This window comes from Poecile atricapillus, chromosome 3 (assembly GCF_030490865.1).
Source record: "Poecile atricapillus isolate bPoeAtr1 chromosome 3, bPoeAtr1.hap1, whole genome shotgun sequence".
In the NCBI taxonomy this organism is placed as follows: Eukaryota; Metazoa; Chordata; class Aves; order Passeriformes; family Paridae; genus Poecile; species Poecile atricapillus.
Window position 1 is genome coordinate 116,888,322 of NC_081251.1, and position 18,854 is coordinate 116,907,175.

An 18,854-nucleotide genomic window follows, 5' to 3' on the forward strand; every position below is an offset into this window, starting at 1 on the left:
ATGTCTCTGGGAGGATTTGTAGAGTGAAAGAACTGTGCATTAGCACGGCTGTCCTCAAAAGACTCTTGGCTTCGTGTGGTATCCACCGAATCAATCTGCTGTGGTGAAGCTGTTGTTTTTTCCAGCTGTTGTTGCTCTGCTGAAGCTGTATTGCAAAGCGAATTCAATTTTAAAAGTGCCGCCGCAGCGCTCGGTGCACGCCGAGGCTCGGTTTCTCCACCCGCCTGTGCCCCGGCTCCGGGCTGGGCACGGAGGGACGGGACCACGCCTCCCTGTGACGTCACGGGCGCCCCGGATGACGGCTGGCCTGGGGGCGGTGCCGCAGGCGGGGTCTGGAGCTGCGGCTGTGGTTGCGTCACTGCTGACGTCACGTTGACTGACAGCTGTGGCTCCAAGCCCACCCCTGGCAGGCGGGGCGCAGGGGCCGCCGTGCCCGTGGAGGTCCCGGACCGCTCTGGCTCGGGCCGAACCCTCCCGTACCCTCCCAGGGGGGACAGGGCTGTCCACTCCACCCCCCTAGGGCCGGAAAGGGACTTGGCTGCCGGCACGCAGGCGGCCAAGGAAGTTTCCCCTCCCTCTTCTGCCTGCAATAGTATACCGGGTGTTGGAACAGTTTCAAGAGAACCGAGACACTCTTGCAAAAGCTCTAAGACCCCTTTTTGCAAATTCTGCCCGCATTTTAGAATTGCCTCCTCGTCTCTGTATAGTTGTTTTTCTGGGCTTTCAACAGGCTTAGACATTCTCTTTCCTAAGGTAGATTTCAGGCTGACACAGACTTTACAGCGTGCGGTAACAAGCATTCCGCATTTGACTGAAACAAACCCTTCTGTTTTTCTGGACCCATCGTGTCCCTTGCTTGAGTTTCAGAGTCCCATTTACTGCCGATGACTTCATAAGTCACTGCAGAAGCCGTTAGAAGTTCAGCTGCTACCTTGTCTCTAAGAGTGGTTTTTTCATATACTCTCACATTTATCTTCTCCCACAGGCTTGGGGTAAAAATTTTGTCTGTATCCACGTTAGGGAATTCTACCCGTACCCAGGATAGAAGGCTTTTAAGCTCATCTGTGGACACAGAGATCGGGTGCTCCTTTACCATAGCTTCCAAAATAGCCAAAACCTCCCCCTCAGGTCTGGACATGTTTCCCTTTTGACGGCTTACCTGACCTCAGGGTCAGCTTTCTCTCAGCTCCTCTATCCGTGATCCGTTCCACAGCTCACAGACGTCTGGCTTGGCTTGTCCGCTCTCACCAGCACCGGGATTACCGAGATCTTCTTTTTCCCCTTTCCAGGGAGTTTTCCAGCTTTCTGCTGTCTTCGCTTTTTTCCTTTTTTTTTTTTTTTTTTTCAGCAGGAGCCTTCAGTTCAAAGTGCCCCAAGTTTGGGAGCCACTTGTCTCTTTATGGCCTTTTTGATTTGGGTTCTTTTTCCCTTTGAACTGAAGATTGATGAGAGGGAGCATGGTTTTCTCTCGTTCGGTCTCAGTTGTTAATTTTTTGTTATCAGCATTACAAGGTACAAGGAGCTATGTGCACTATGATAGAAAAGGGGTAAAATGGCTAACAAAGATCTTCTTCAAGGTCTTTTATATGTCCATTTACCCAATTAACAGGTGCCAACTAAATTATTTTTCTTAGTGACCCAATGACCCAACACCTGTGTGCTGCACTCTGACATTTTCTACCCAATCGCCTACTACTACCCAAACACCCCTAGGAGAAGAACATGAAGAAGAAATAAGAAGGACAAGAGACAACACCCTAAATCCTCCATCTTGTCTCCTGTTCTCTAAACTACTTTTTCACCAGTGATTTAAGAAACTTTCTAATCTACACATTTACACTTTTCCTATCTAACTTTAACATTTGTTTTCATGTGTCACCATGAAAACATGCACATGAATTTCGTATTATATGAAATTCAGTGTTTCCTTGAATCCTAGAACTAAATATTAAAAACAAGGGCACACACTCTGTATCTCAGCCTCCAACATGACGGTGAGAGCATCTCATAGGGTCTGGGGGAGCACCAGGATGCACTTGGACCTGGAGCATTGCTCAGAGGAGGTGGTGAGGGACAAAGCTTTTTGCCAGGAAACAGCAGCTGAACAGGTGAGCCAGTGTGGATTTGCAGGGCTGATCTTTCTGCTTTTCCCTTTTGATTCCATCTTGGCAGTCCCGCCTCAGTGCCCTCAATCTGTCACAAGAGTTCCAAAAAAAAACAAACCGCTGAGCAAACAGTGAAAATAAGGGGTACAGGTATGGTAGAATACAGTTGTACCCCACCCCCAACCCTAAACAGCAGCCCTAACAGCGCTCCCATTTCCCTGAGGCAGCTGCAGGCAGGAATCCTAAAGCAGCAGAGTGCCAGAACCCCGAGAGGTGCAGGCAGTACACCGTGTTCTAGGGCCAGTTGAGAAGAGATAGTGGCCACGTAGGTCCCGCTTGTGTGGGATAACCAGGGGTTTCCAGCCCCGGCCCACCCCGGGGTCCCCGTTCATCCGCAACCGGGGAGGCTCCCAAACCTCATCAAGGCGGCGGTTCGTTCGGATCCACAGCAATACCGCTTGAAGAGTTTCGCTCCGCAAGCCTCAGCATCCCAGCGGGGCTGAAGCATGCAGGCGAAGGACCCAGCCATTGTCAGGAGACCGTGAGTGTTGGGTTTTCACAGATGTGCTGCTAAGATCTTGCACTGATATTTGGTTTTCTTTATTGTACCTGTCCAAGAGACAACAGCCTGCCAGAAACGTGCCAGACGGTGAGGCGGCCTTCCCTTGTGCCCCACGTGGCTTCTCGTCCCCACACATATGAGAGCTAAGTCGAAGTCCAAGACCTACAGAGGGGCATGAAAGCGGTGTGCCAGGTAAGCACTCGTGCCCAAGGATTCTCGAGTCAGCTTTGGAGATGTGGAGGTCCAAGCTGTGGCCCCTTAGGCTACCTCAAGGGAATTCCTCACTTTGGCTCACAGTGCTGAGGTGCGCAGGACAGAGCAATCCCGGGGTGTGTCGTGTCACTTTTCTACCGTGCCTTCCGTGCCTTTTGTACCTCTCGTGTCGTACGTGCCTCGCCTTATCCCTTCCGGGGGCTTATCAGAAACCCCGGTGTCTCTCTTAACATCTCTGATCTCTCTGAGAAGAACATGAAGAAGAAAGAAAAAGGGACAAGAGACAACACCCTAAATCCTCCATCTCGTCTCCTCTAAACTTTTTCACCCAGTGATTTAAAAAAACTTTCTAATCTACACACTTCCACTTTTAGCTTTTTGTATCTAACTTTAACATTTGTTTTCATGCATCACCATGAAACCATGCCCATGAATTTCATATTATATGAAATTCAGTGTTTTTCTGGATCTTATAACTAAGTATCAGAAACAAGGGCACGCACTCTGTATTCCAGACTCCAACATTTGCCCGCTCTTTAAAAAAAAAAAAAAAATCAACCCAAATCTTTCAAACCTTTTATTTGATTAATTTTCACTCAGGGTTATTTTTCCTTCTCTCATGCCCTATGCACCAACAACAGAACTGCTGCTCTGTTCTACAGAGCGCTCTGCCTCCAGTTTTGAACATCAGTTAACTGACCACTCAAAGCTAGAGAAATAGATCTAGGTTGCTTACTTAACCAGTAGCTTAATTTGTCTAATTCCTTTAAAGTTTCTGCTGAAACTGCTTGAATTGAAAGCTGAGTTGTTATAAATCTCTATCTGAAATTTCATGACTCAAACTCTTCACAATCAAGCGTGACTAAGATTGATATAAGGTTACAATAAGATGTTGACTCTTTATATAGAACATAATAAATAAAAAGAAAAACTGAATATTATACCAAAATCTATTTTCACTGAGATAAGGTATACTTTCTTTTGAGTTAACTAAAAGAAGCGATGCAGGTGAAATCGCATCACAAAGCGATCACCAAAATGATACAGCTCAAGGGGGATACCTGATTCACCTTCATCTTCAAGGACTTTATCTCTCATGCAGGTTTCTGAATCTTGACACAGTTCACACCACGCTTTAACAAATGAGGCTTTACAATATCGATTTTCCTACTCTTTCACACGAAACCCAAAGTTCATCGCTCTCGCACGCGGGATCAAAGGTGTTCAGCCGTCAACTGCGGTCTCGATACGGTTCACATCGGCGTGCTCGCTCTTCTGCTCTTTGGGCCGTCTGCTCGTCTCTGCAGCTGATGAGTTTCCATGTTCTTCGCTAGGCAGTTACTTCTGCTTTGAACCTGTGAATACAGAAACTACACTTTACTCCAAATTACTAACTGAAATTAATTTTTTAACTTCTCGCTTCTGAACCTTTGACAGGAACCAAAGAATTCTCTCTCAACTTTGCTCGAGTACTGTTAGAAGAATACCTGATAATTGATGGAACTGGCTTTGTGAAAGACTTGTTTAAAAAGGACCGATCAAGAATTATTTCCAATAGATATACAATATTTGTGTTTTTTCCAAAATCTAAAATACATACATAGTGTTTCCACGCTTCTGAACCGCAACCCGTTTCCTCCCCCTCTCTTATAAACAAAGGTAAAATATCCACTGTCTTGTTCTGACAATGAAAAACCAAAGTAAAACACATGCATATGTACAGATATAGGAAATAAAACTTTTACAGCAATCAAAAACTGGTTAAGAAGACGCATAATTAATATTATGCGATGTTAAACTTATCTAAATGATCTGTAATATGAATTGCCAAATGTACTAAATATATACTCTCATCCCAGGGTCTGCCACGGCTGATAAATCAATGGAAGATTGGAAAATCATGTCCAGATAACAATTCTCCAAGCTCACAGTAAAAATCCAGCTGCTATATTAATTCACTAATTGCCAAGTCCAATTGACCTGAATATTGTTTTGATGCAGAAAACTGGATTTATTTGTCAATTCTCTATCCAGGTAAAGTCAAGGCTTGGCCAGGGCCTAAGGTTTAAACTGCAAAGTGTTGGAGTCTGAAATACAGACTGTGTGCCCTTGTTTTTAATTTTTAGTTCTAAGATTCAGGAAAACACTGAATTTCATATAATATGAAATTCATGAGCATGTTTTCATAGTGATACATGAAAACAAATGCTAAAGTTCGACAAGAAAGGTAGGTGTGTAGATTAGAAAGTTTCTTAAATCACTGGGTGAAAAAGTAGTTTAGAGAATAAGAGACAAGATGGAGGATTTAGGGTGTTGTCCCTTGTCCTTCTTCTTTCTTCTTCATGTCCTTCTCCTGGAGGTTTTTGGGTAATAGTTAGTAATTGGATAGAAAACGCCGCAGTGCATCACAGAGGTGATGGGTCATTGGGTCATTAAGAAAAATAATATACGTGTCTATTGTTAATTGGATAAAAATAGGTATAAAGATAAAAGAACTGCGTAGATTGGGGCCATTTTGTGTATCAGACATGAAGTGTGCCACAAGGCCTTGTTTGTACCATCAGAAGAAAGAAATGTACCAAATTGCAAAGATTAACCTTGTAACCAGCCTGGAGAGACCTGTTAAGTTTTGTGAGGATCCTGCAATAAACACGAGAAACAAGATTTTAACGAGCTCGAGAGTTTACTTCAAATAATGAAGATTGAGATAAGTGGAACTCCCCACGAGGGAGGATCCCAGAAGAATTCAGCCCAGAGAAGGCTGGGGAACTATAGAAAGCTGTATTCACAGAGAATTTAGCCCAGAGAAGGCTGGGAAACTATAGAAAGGCTGTATCTACAGAAAATTCAGCCCAGAGGAGGCTGGGAGATTATAGAAAGCTGTATTCACAGAGAATTGAGCCCAGAGAAGGCTAAGAGACTAGAGAAAAGATATATCCACAGAGAACAGAGCCCAAAGGAGGCAAAGAAAAGAGAGACAGAGGTAACAGAAAGATGCCTCTTAACGTATTACTGAAACAAGGTTCTCAATAGTAGCAGCTATGAGATGTTGGAGTCTGAGATACAGACTGTGTGCCCTTGTTTTTAATATTTAGTTCTAGGATTCAAAGAAACACTGAATTTCATATAATATGAAATTCATGTGCATGTTTTCCTGGTGATACATGAAAACAAATGTTCAAGTTAGATCGGGAAAGTGTAAATGTGTAGATTAGAAAGTTTCTTAAATCACTGGGTGAAAAAGTAGTTTAGAGAGCAGAAGACACGATGGAGAATTTAGGGTGTTGTCTCTTGTCCTTCTTTCTTCTTCACGTTCTTTTCCTAGGGGTTTTTGGGTAGTAGTAGGTGATCGGGTAGAAAATGCGGCAGTGCAGCACACAGGTGTCGGCTCATCGGGTCACTAAGAAAAATAGCTCGGTTGGCATCTGGTAATTGGGTAAATGGACATATAAAAGACCTTGAAGAAGATCTTTGTTAGCCATTTTACCCCTTTTCTATCGTAGTGCACATAGCTCCTTGTACCTTGTAATGCTCATAAGAAAAAATAAACAACTGAGACCAAACGAGAAAAACCAGCCTCCCTCTCATCAATCTTCAGTTCAAAGGGAAAAGAACCCAAATCCAAAAGTCCTTTAACTAGACAAATGGCTCCCAACCTTGGGGCACTTCGAACTGAATGCTCCTGTTGAAGGAAAAAAAAAAAAAAAAACAACAAAAAAAACCCAAACAAACAAACAGAAAAAAAACCCAAAAAAGAGAGAAGACAGCGGGAAGCTGGAAAAAAAAGAAGACAGCAGAAAGCTGGAAAACTCCCTGGAAAGGGGAAAAAGATGATCTCGGTAATCCCGGCGCCGGTGAGAGCGGACAAGCCAAGCCGGACGTCTGTGAGCTGTGGAACGGATCACGGATAGAGGAGCTGAGAGAAAGCTGACCCTGAGGTCAGGTAAGCCATCAAAAGGGAGCAAAAATATGGGAAACGTGTCCAAACCTGAGGGGGAGGTTTCGGCTACCTTGGAAGCTACGGTAAAGGAGCACCCGCTCTCTGTTTGCACGGATCAGTTTAAAAGCCTTCTATCCTGGGTAGAATTCCCTAACGTGGATTCAGAAAATATTTTTACCCCAAGCCTATGGGAGAAGATAAACGTCAGTGTATATGAAAAAACCACTCTTAGAGACGAGGTAGCGGCTGAACTAACGGCTTCTGCAGTGACTTATGAAGTCCTCGCCAGTATATGGGACTCTGAAACTCAGGCAAGGGACACGATGGGTCCAGAAAAACAGAAGGGTTTGTTTCAGTCAGATGCAGAATGCTCGTTACCGCACGCTGTAAAGTCTGTGTCAGCCTCCCGGAAATCTACCTTAGCAAAGAGAATGTGTAAGCCTGTTGAAAGCCCAGACAAACAACTATACCGAGACGAGGAGGCGATTCAAAAATGCGGGCAGAATTTGCAAAAAGGGGTCTTAGAGCTTTTGCAAGAGCGTCTGAGTTCTCTTGAAACTGTTCCAGCGCCCGGTCTGCCGGTGCCGGCAGAACAGGGAGGGGAAATTTCCTTGGCTGCCTGCGTGCCGGCAGCCGAGTCCCTTTCCGGCCCTAAGGGAGTGGAGTGGACAGCCCTGTCCCCCCTGGGAGGGTACGGGAGGGTTCGGCCCGAGCCAGAGCGGTCCGGGACCTCCACGGGCACGGCGGCCCCTGCGCCCCGCCTGCCAGGGGTGGGCTTGGAGCCACAGCTGTCAGTCAACGTGACGTCAGCAGTGACGCAACCACAGCCGCAGCTCCAGACCCCGCCTGCGGCACCGCCCCCAGGCCAGCCGTCATCCGGGGCGCCCGTGACGTCACAGGGAGGCGTGGTCCCGTCCCTCCGTGCCCAGCCCGGAGCCGGGGCACAGGCGGGTGGAGAAACCGAGCCTCGGCGTGCACCGAGCGCTGCGGCGGCACTTTTAAAATTGAATTCGCTTGACAATACAGCTTCAGCAGAGCAACAACAGCTTGGAAAAACAACAGCTTCACCACCGCAGATGGTTTCACTGGATACCACACGAAGCCAAGAGTCTTTTGAGCACAGCCGCGCTAACGCACAGTTCTTTCAATCCTCCCACAGACATGGACACAGGGTTATGGCACATGTCAATATCAAGTCCAGCATCTCTCTCACGGTTTCAGAAAAATAGCCGAAAAGCAAAAATCAAAAGCATTGTAAGATGCATTACTGGCTAATCTGCAAATTATAGCAGTCACAAGCTTCAGAGAGAAGCCCCTATTGAAATGCCTTCAAAAATGGATCAAAAAGTTTAAAAATGTTGCATAATAGAATACATATAGATGTTATATTTCTAATGATAGCTGTTGGTTTTGTTTTTACAGAATAACATAGAAAATTATATTAATTTTTAAATATATACGCACCCAAGAAATTTAAAAGATTTTTCTTCTGTTTCAGTATTCGTAATACATGAAAGTTTTGAAAATGTTATCTTCTCTATACATCTACTGATAATGTAATATTGTATGATATGGAGTGATCAAGTATTATTACTGAAATTACAGTTAATTTCTGCAAGATGCTTTTCTTTAAAATTGAGTTAAAAATCATATGATTAACCCTACAGAAAAAGGATTGAATAAGAAGTTGCTTTCATTTTTAACCTTTCATTTGAATAAGTGTATTGTGGATTTAGATCAATATAGTTTTCAAAAATATCAAAGATATATTAACCATATATTACCCATTTGCTTGGTATTTTTTTACAATTTTAATAAGGTAATTTTAATATGAGTCTTTCTGTTATAAAAAAAACCCCAAACATGTATAACAGCATATATACCAATTTAGATTTTGAATTTAAGTTAAAAAGCTAGACTTAAGGTTTCTGAAAAGTACTACAAAAGCTGAATAGCAAATTACCAAATCTGTGGTGTTGTGGTTTTTTTCCAGTAAAACTGCACTCTAAAAATCCTAATAAATTTAAACATAGGCCAAGCAAATTCTTGTTACGAATAAGCATTTTTAATAACATCTGCAGTTATTATAGGTTATTCTCAAAACCAAGTAACATAGAAAGGTGGTAAATTTGTTGCATCCCTATAATCTCTATCGTGAACCAATATTCCTATTATATTGTGTTCAAAGAAGCGTGTACCAAACTTTTAGTTGTCTTTTTTTATAATAACAGAGTAAGATTAAGTCATGTTTTCATCTAATATAGATTAAGTGTTAACAGAATTAAGCAAAGTTAAACTTCACTATGTTTAAAGTTAAGTGTTTTTTACTTCAGTTCTAACTTTGGTATTTTTTAACGTTAAGTTTTGTTGCTTCCTTTTGTCATAATTAATTTTTAACAAGTTTAAAATTTAAATTGCTTCATGTCTTATTGAAGACATTTGTTTAAACTACATAGTTATTTTCCTAGAAAGATGAAAAAAACTACAACTGAAACAGCTGTGATAGAACACTGGTGAACACCTGCTTAAGAACAGAGGTGAATGCTGTTTGTGACACCCTTGATTTCATTAGAAGTTCTATCGTTTGTTATAACCTCTGCAGTTTTAGTTTTCTATAAGTTGCACAAAAAAATAATGATAGTTATTTACAAAAAATTTAAAAGTTTTTCACTTTAATTCATTTTGAGTCATTAAGACAGGAATGTTTCAAAAATATTATCTCGATTTCCTCAGACACTTACTGATGACATATGCATTGTATAGTGTAAATTTATAGGTTTCTACGATAAGCATTATCTATAAAGCGTCGTTTTATTTACAGCCCGCTTTATACATATTTTGATATATATTTGTGTAATTACCTTTTAGACACGTGTCATTTGAGATTTTTTTGTTTTCTAACTACAGATGTATCTCGGTCAGTAAGTTATGCAGCTGCTTCTATGTAGAGTTTTTTTTTGTGTTAGTTTTTACTCTTTTCCTTGTTTAAAAAGATTTACATTTACCTAATCCAATGTAACTTTATTATTTTAGTTTCCAAAATTCTAAGAAAATGTGTCACGGTTGAAAGTTAAGTGTTATGAAAGAAACTTCAGATTAAATTAACTATTGGATAGTTTAATTAGTCAATTACCTAAGACATCTGATCATTTGTTTTATACAAATGCCTTTAAAGGTTTGCAGTGTTTTAAGCACCCTATAGCTGCTATTTTTAAACCCCTTGCTTTGAAAATTACTTCAGAGACATCTTTCCAGTTTAAACCTTAGGCTCTGGCCAAGCCTTGACTTTACCTAGATAGAGAATTTACCAATATACCCAGAAGTTTTCCGCATCAAAGCAATATTCAGGTCAATCGGACTTGGCAATTAGTGAATTAATATAGCAGCTAGATTTTACGGCGGGCTCGGAAAATCGTTATCCGGACACGATTTTCCAATCTTCCATTGATTTATCAGCAGTGACAGACTCTGGGATGAGAGTATATATTTAGTACATTTGGCAATTCATATTACAGATCATTTAGATAAGTTTAACATCGCATAATATTAATTATGCATCTTCTTAACCAGTTTTTGATTGCCGTAAACGGTATCATATACGCACGCATACGTATACATATAGGAAAGAACACTTTTACAGCGATCAAAAACTTACAGATGGACGCATAAAACAGTTATTACTCCTGAGTTTTCTCGTACCTTCCTTCAAAGCACCGGGGACTTTTCCCGTCTAGTCCTAAGCTAATCACCGGGCCTCCCCTGCCAGGACGGAAGGCTATCCCAGAGCCCACATCCGAATCTCAACTTACCCCACGTGACCTCGGCCGTAAGCGTCTCACGTGAGTAATTCCTTTAGGCCGTAGTAACAAATACGTGGACAATATTTGTCGGTAAAATTATCGATGAAATGTGGGTTACTTCTCTGGAGACCTGAGGATTCACTTCTGCCTCTGGTCAGGATACAACAGAGAAGATCTGTGGTACAAATGGTCACAAGCAATCAAACAGGACATCCAGCTTCTCCTTGAACTTTGTGGAACAGGGTTGGCATCCAGCCTCGTCCTTAGACCGGGAAGCAGTTCCTAGAAATGGGAAACGGGAGGCAAGGAAGATTCAGGCTAAATATGGATTCAAACCGGACCGGGTGTTAGCGCAGGAAGAGACATTTTTCATCCAGACTGCCGAAATGAAGACCCGTAAAATCCTAGCTCTGCTTCGTGTTTCACGTACTTTTACGTGGCATTTACATTATCAGAAAAAATGAGCAAAGAATAAACACGACAGGTTCCCGTTATTGTTGCGCGAAGGCTTTTTTTAAAGGCCGCATACTCACCGTCTCTTTTTCACTCCAGGCTCGGCTTTTCCCCCGACGTCCGCCGCATCGGGCGTCGCGAGGACGGCCGGGTTCTTCAGCGGGGAGTCTCAGGAGCCGGTACGAATTCTGCTTTTTCTGAAGGCATATGAAAGCGTGCTATCAAAATAGCTATTTTCTCCACCGAAAAGCTTTCCGTACACGACTGCCAAGGCACGGATGTGTTTTAATCACGTAGCTAGATGTACTTAGAAGATTATTTTTCAAGGCAACACTCGTAGTAGAATTTCATTCGGTTTGCGTCCGCGAGAGGCGGGCCGCCGAAGAGGCACCGTCGGGAACGAAGGACGGAGTAAATCTCCGGGGACGCGCGGCAAAGGACCGAGTTGCACGGAAGAGGCTTCTTTCTAAACTGCATTAATATTTCGCCGTAATTCGGGGTGTTTGGATTTAGCCTGGGCTTGTCAGCTAAGTCATAAACAAGCCAACTCGGCTCCTCAGCTCTCAATGAGCGTTTGAAACACGTCCACAGAAGGCTAAGGCAGTAATGACTGCAGAGGAAAAATTCACGACTGAATGATTGCTGGGGAAAAATTCCTTGGGAGTCACAAACCTGAGACACGTGAAATTCTGAAGGTGGAATTCTAGTTTCAGCTTTGGGCACCCGAAGGAGGACAGGAGTCCTTAGCCACATAAAGGGAAGCCGAGCGCCCCAGCGCGTCAGGTGCAGACAACGAGGCGTTCAGGGAACTAGCGGCGAGCCCTTTCCGCCCCTACCCTCTCACCCAGGGGCAACAGCACCGGGTATTAGACAAACCTCTGTCAAGCAGCAGCAGCCGAGCAAATGAACCGGTGCATGGATTTGCAGGATTTGCAGGGGGGATCTTTCTCCTTTTTTCCTTTTGATTTCATCTTCCTAGTCCCTCCAAAGCGTCCCTAGAAAAAATGGGGATGATGAGGACGAAAGTAGTTGAAACTGAGGGAAGCAACTCTGTTGGGGAGGGTGAAACAGGGAAACCTTATGAATGTGATTGTTTGTCAGAAGATTCTGAAAATACGAAGGCTAGAATCAAAGTAGAAATGAAAGCCTGCTCTGAGTCCTAGGATACTGAGTGCCGGTTAACCAAAGAACAATAGCCTAGCCAGTTGAACGAGAATCCCTGCTGACAAAACAATGTCCTTCTGCTGATCGAGAAGTCCAAAGGTAAAGAAGCAAGGAAAGAACTTGTAAAGCTTTGTAGAGTCTAAAGCGCAGCACTGTATGTTAATATAGGGAAGCGCATAGGCTGTATGTAAACTCTTTAGTGGCTGTGTCTCGTGGTGATCGGTTACTAAGAATTAGAATATTCACGATAGAAAAAGATATATTGGATTGTAACAAGAACTTCGCTCTCAACTCTTACCCCTGTCTCAGCTCCCCTCTCCCCCGCTCTTACCTCTGAACCCCGCTCCCTCACCTCCTTCCCGTCTAGCCCTCTCCCCCACTCTTAACTCTCAGCCCCCTCTCCCTGGTCCTACCCCACTAGTCTTCCCTGCTCTCTACCTCTGGTTTTTCCCTCCTTCCCTCTATTGCTCTCTTATTCCCTCCCTCCCCTTTCCCAACCTCTCCTCCCCTGCTCTTACCCGTTCTCTCTCCCCTTCCCCGGACCACGCGGACGCCGAGGCCGGCGGCGGACACGGATCTCCCCTCTTTTTACCCTTATAATAAATTGCTTATACTTGAACAGCTTGATCCCGGAGAAGTCTCTCACCGCGAGTGAGCGTTTTTACACACCAATACCTGGCGCCCGCACGTTTACGAGCCATCCCACGACTCCTCCATCGGTGAGACACTGCTCCATCATCACTGGCAACTACGAAGACAGGTTTTTTTCACCCTTTAAGGCCGTCTAGAGCGCAGTTTATGTGGCTGATCACCATAACACCGTAACTCTCTTTCCACTGTTCCGCGGCACCCTCGGGCACTGGCCGGCCGTCGCTCAGCAGCGTCGGCTCCGGAGCTCTAGAGGTATCCGCCGCGTGGCTTTTTCGGGGCGCACGTTCCGAACGGCGTCCGCACCCCTGGTTTCCGCAGGGCCCCGTGGCACTGAGAAGGGTGGCAAAGCCACGCCTCTTCTGTGCTACACGGGACATACCCTGCGTGGTTTCTTTGGGGTGAAGGTTGCCAAGCAGCGTCTGAACCCCTGGTTTCCGTGGAGCCCCCGAGCTCAGGGGGGCGTTGCGAGGCGACGTCTCACCTGGGCTAGGTGGGCAAAGCCTCTACGTGGTCGAGCGAGGGGCAGATGCTGTCACAGCATCTACACCCCGAACTCTCTAAAAGTTTTTCCGCTGCAGCGTCCACACTGTAGTTTTTAGACGACTCTGCAGCGTGGTTATGTGCGAGTATTACTAAGTGACACCCGAGAACGGACGGGAGGTGCCTGGCCAGCACCCATCACCCGAGCTCTGAGAGACGCGCTGACATCATTAAAATAAGAGGTGAGTCACAAACCAGTCTATCACGGGTCAAAACTATTCAACCCCAGAAAAAAAGCTGTATAAGCAACTAAAATTCTCACTAACAGCCAGCCAAAGCAAATTGCCTAAACAAGAACTAAAAACCCTCCTAACCTGGACTCTAGTTAATTTCCCAAACGCAAAACACTCAGAATTTTTTACTAGAGATTTTTGGGACACAGTTGGTAATAAGCTTTTTAATAACATCTCTCGCCGAACTGTGGCGGCCGCTAAGGTCCTCCCAGCCTGCAGAGCACTCGTAGAAATGCGTGCTGCCAATACACAACACGCGACGAGCCCCCGTACCCCCGCAACCCCCGTATCTCCTACCCCTCCCCCCCACCACGCGGCCCCCGTTCCCCCTACCCCAGTTCCGGCATGCTCCGTTCCCACCCCTCCCACCGCCCGTCCGCTTTTGCCTCCCTCCTGCCGTCCCAGCTACCCCCGATGTTGCGGTCCCGCCCCGTTCCGGCGTCCCCGCGGTTATGGGCCCCGCCGCCGCTGTCCCCGTGGCCCCGCCTTCCCCCGCCGACACCGTGGTTCCCGGCTCCGCCACCCCGCCCACCCTTGGCATCGCGGTTCCCGCAGCTCCCCCTCCGTGCCACCCGCGCCGCCTTGCTGCCCCACAGGCTCCGCTTTCCCGGCACCCGTGGGGCCGCCGGCCCCACCGCTGCCGCCGTCCAGCGACACCGATCCGAGCGGTGCGGCCCGGGCCGATCTGAAACTCCCGCTGCCGTACACCACTCCCCCATGCTGCCCTGCGGCGCTGACGCCATCCACGCATGCGCAATCACGGCTTTTATCGCCGAGGCTCCTGCCGCCGTCCCCGCGCTCCCCGCGTCTCCCCCCCCGTGCCAGCCTGTCAAACCGCGGAGGGGGAGAGAAATGCCCACTTCTAAAACACCAGAACCAGTCCAAAAATACCAGCGTCATGCAGTTTCAAATCACCGAGTTGAAAATTTCCAAAGGAATCCAATTACAAAATACCAGAATACGGGGTTCCAAAATTCCAAAATGATTCCGTTTCAAAATAGTAAACTAGTGAGTTCCAAAATATGAAAAGCACCCAATTTCAAAATATCAAATTGCAAAATACCAGTTCTCAGATGTCTTACACCGGCAGGATTCCCAAACCCAAATGAATGCAATTATTGTCAAAACGGGATCTGCGCTACCAAAACGACTATTTTCTTCCCTGAAAAGCTTTCCCTGGTGATCATCAATACCCGTAGTTATTTTGATCATTTAGCCGGGCGTAATAGAAATTTTACTTTAAAACCCAACATTTGTAGCGGTCCTCAGCTCGTGTCCGTGACCCGCAGCATCCGGGCGGGACCGCCGGGGCCGGGATCGAAACACAGAGCGAGCCCGGTCCCCGCGGCTGCGCGGGGAAACACCGAGCGGCGAGCAAAGGGAGCATTTATAAACTATATCGATATTTCACTGAAATTCAGGGCAGAGCAGCGACGGGGGCGCTCGGGTTCGGCCAGGATTAGCCCTAAACGAGCCGGGCAAACCCCCGACCGCTCAAGGGAAGCGGAAGTCAGTAACCGGTAATCGCCTAGGACCCCGTGAGGAATTTCCTCTGTAATCACAAACCCAGCACGCAGGGGATTTATGCGGCAGAATCCCAATTTCGGCCACGGCACCCGGAGGAGGAGACCGGTTCTCTACCGCGGAAATGAAAGCCCAGCACCCCGGCGTTTCGGGGACGGACCGCGGGACACGTAAGGGAGGGAACGATCGGCAGCACGTTTCTGCGCCTCACCCCCAACCCCCTCCCCCCCCCCCACTCCAAGGTGCTGCCGCCTCAGGCGTGACCGGTGAGGACGAGAAGGGAGCAGCTCCCGGCAGAGGCAGTTTTGAGAGGCTTACCCGGGCAAGGCTCGCGCAGGGAGCCGCCGGAGGGGCCAGCGGGGGTATCCCGGGAGTTCCTCCGGGAACGAGGGTCACGGCACCCAGCAGGGACCGGGGGATCAGGCGGTTTCACCCGGGCGGGGAGCGTCACTTTAAGATAAAGCTGAGAGAAAAGCCCGTCCTGCCGAGCAGGGTCACCCGAGTGGGCGGGGCAGCACGCACATTCCCGGGGGGGGGGGGGGGGCGGGGGGCGGCAGTTTTCAGCTTTCCTCTTCTACCTCGCTACTCCATCTCCACAGCCCCAAAGAAGGGATGGGTTATCAGGAAAAAAGGCGTTTAAGCTGAGGGAAAAAGCTTCCTTTTCCCCAATCGCCTGTGTTTGAATTGAAGAGAAATCCACTTCCCCTGCAATTTTGATAGTCTCAATTGGAGGTAACTCTGCCTTTTCTGTGCTGTTAGAGATATTAATTGATAGAGAATGCCCATTTTCTATTTTTTTCCACTTTAAGTGGAAAGGGAAAGCAGGGATGATGCTTTTTTATGGATCTGAATTAACCGAAAAATGCCCCCTTTTCAATCACCAGAGAGATTTCAAGTGAGGAAAACCACTCTTTTTCCCAATATTTGACGGGTTTAAATTAAAGGGGAGAAGCCATTTATTTACCACTGTATCCGTTTAAGTGGAGGTAGCTGCCCCATTTGCTCATTTTTAGCGTTGCCATTTCCAGCATGTCCTGGGGTGACTCTATGATACCGGTATCCCCAATCGTCTGGTTTATGTTAAATATTAAGTTCTGCACCTTTAAGACCGGCTCTGAAAGCGAGAGCGGGGGGAAGAAGAAGCACGCCCTTTGCGTTAAGGAACAAACATCACTCCCATACATCCCGCTCCTGGACCGTGGTGTCTGCAGCACGGACAGACAGCGGGACAGAGCTTCTCTCTGGCTTTTAGTTGGTTTTAGCTAGCTGAGGCAGAGGAGTTCCCTGGACCTTTGTTTTTTTTTTTCCTTTTTTTGTTTCCTTGGATCTGTGCAAACCTGCTCTGGACCGAACACCCGGCCAAACCCCGGGAGCTCATGCCTTTGGCCCACCGGGGCCCGGGCCTCAGCACTTTTCAGCACCGGAAGGACCGATAACAACCCGAGTGAGGCGAGCTACACCACGTGAAAAGGACTTTTCTTCCTAGACTTGCCATCCTATCGAACAGTGAGAGGTTTTATTATTTCATATTATTCAATTTCTGTTAAATAAACAGCTTTTTCCACTTCTTTCCAAGGAATTTTTTTTTTCCTTTCCTGGACCAGTTGGTAGGGAGGGGTCATTTCCCTGGGGAAACCCCCATTTGGAGTTTTCCTCCCTAATTTGCCCTAAACTAGGACACAGCATTTCAAGGGTTTAAAGCTGCATTGCAGGGTACCTCTACCCACGCCCCGGCACCAAATATTTCCAACAGAAGCGAGTCCAGCAGGTATGTAACGGTAATGCCAACTGGGAGTCTATTCTTTTTCTTATTTTCATTTATAATGTAGAGAGCCCTAATTAGAGGTCCCTATGAGACACCATTCATATCTATACTATTCTTCTCCACCCTAATTAATCCCAGGGGGAGTGCTACTTAGTAATCAGGAATAAATAATTATGCAAGTCCATAACTTATCCAACTTAGCCGGCAACACTGCTGAAACACAAAGTTTTGCTTCTTACCTCTTTTTTTTCCTTTGCTCCATTGCTCTGAGTAATTGCAGTAAAAAAAGAAAACACTGTCTTTTTCCAAAAAGTTTTCTTCTACACAGAGCTCCTTACCTCAATTTTAACTCAGAGGAGCCAAACAGCTACGGTCCCTCTGAGGGCTTTTATACCCGGTGGGATTTGCCGCCTCCCCTTTCCCAGGCATCGTGGGAAAAAGAGGCGGGCTCAATTAGGGGTATATTAACCCCAGGCTGTGCTAAGGGGCATTATTCCCTCCAAGGGAATCAGCTGGGCTAAAGAGCTTGTCTCTCATTTCAGTGAAGAGGCTCTTTCAATTTACTCCAGCCTGCTTTTAGCAGGTATCTTTTGGGCATTTGAAGCAGCAGAGGTTTTGAAAACACCTTGAAGAAAACATTATTGAACACAGGGAGTATTTAAGTTCATGATTTTGGGTTGGGAGTCCAGGGGTGATAAGATGCTTTTATAATGATTCTTCTGTTTGGGTTTTTTTTTAGGAGGATTGCAGTTTCCTGAAGTTCTAGGTCACGTCAAGTGCGATACTTCAGATTCTCTCAGCAGATTCATCGTGACACAAAAGGGAACCGCTGCGGCAGCTTTCCTTAGCAGCAGATCGGTCTCTCCAATGGATTCACTTCGGAGAGATAAGTCGAGGGCTGTGGTCACAGAGGGGATCGAAGCAGGGTAGTGGGTTAGGATTCACACCGGTTAGGGTTTTGAGTCAGCTATGGGGAGGGGGAGGTTTGAGAACTGGCCTCTGGGGCTACCGTGAGGGAAAGGCTCACTTTGGCTAACAATGCTGAGGCGGGCAGGGCAGAGCAGTCCCAAGGTGTGTTGTCACTTGTCTGTCGTGCTTTCTGTGTCTTCCGTTCATCTCGTGTAACATGTCTCTTGCCTTAGTCCTCCCAGGAGCTTATGAGAAACCCCAGGTCCTTCCGGTCATCTCCCATCTTTGCGTTCCTTGGCCCGGGGCCGACGCTGGCGAAGTTTCGATTCGGGAGGTCAGACAGGCGTCAGAATCGCATCTCTCTTCAGCAGCATCCAATCGGATGTCTTTTTAGGTCTTGTTCTCAGCTGTGTTGACAGCTGTATGCAGTAATCATTCTTTACAGTGGATAAGGACTTGTGCCGATTCAAAGGCAGGCAGAGGCTTCCAGCCACAGGATTCTCAGGCATCTGTCTCCGCGGTTCTCGGAATAAGTCGTTCCGTTAGCATCTTTTTCCCCCGGGGTCATCCGAGCCCGGCGGGCTCGCCTTCGGTCCCATCTCGGTCATCTCGTTCAGCATTTTCTTGGTCCTCGTGAGGACTTCCTCGTCTCAGAGAGTTTTCTCTCCCTGTCGTGTCCCCTCGTCTCACGTGTCACGGGTGTCTGGGGGTATTCGGTCCGGAACTGCTCTGCCCTGCCGCCCGGCCCCGTTGCAGGTGTTCAAGGACAAGTCCCGGGCACTTGTAAGTGGAGACTCGTAATACGGGCTGTAGTTGGAGTCTAGGTAGTATTCTTATGTTGGCAGAAGGTGTCTGGAGCTGTGAAGTTACCCTGCAGCACTTTGACTTTTTTCCTAACTTTCTTTCAGATGCGGATGGATCGACCTTCCGGCAGAGCGCCCCGTCCCAGATGAGGCGATCCCCCTGAGACGGTCGGTCACGGTTTTTCTTTGCAG

The 18,854-nt window shown here is 46.6% G+C and overlaps 1 long non-coding RNA gene across 1 annotated transcript; it reads right to left on the reverse strand.

Annotated features, from left to right (window-relative positions):
* Positions 1–2,914: 2,914 nt before the first annotated feature.
* Positions 2,915–10,668, reverse strand: LOC131577486 (uncharacterized). The gene is made up of 3 exons (XR_009277219.1): positions 10,630–10,668; positions 3,942–4,235; positions 2,915–3,124 (listed from the first exon to the last, which is right to left on the reverse strand). It is a non-coding gene; the product is annotated as an uncharacterized LOC131577486 (long non-coding RNA).
* Positions 10,669–18,854: the final 8,186 nt, after the last annotated feature.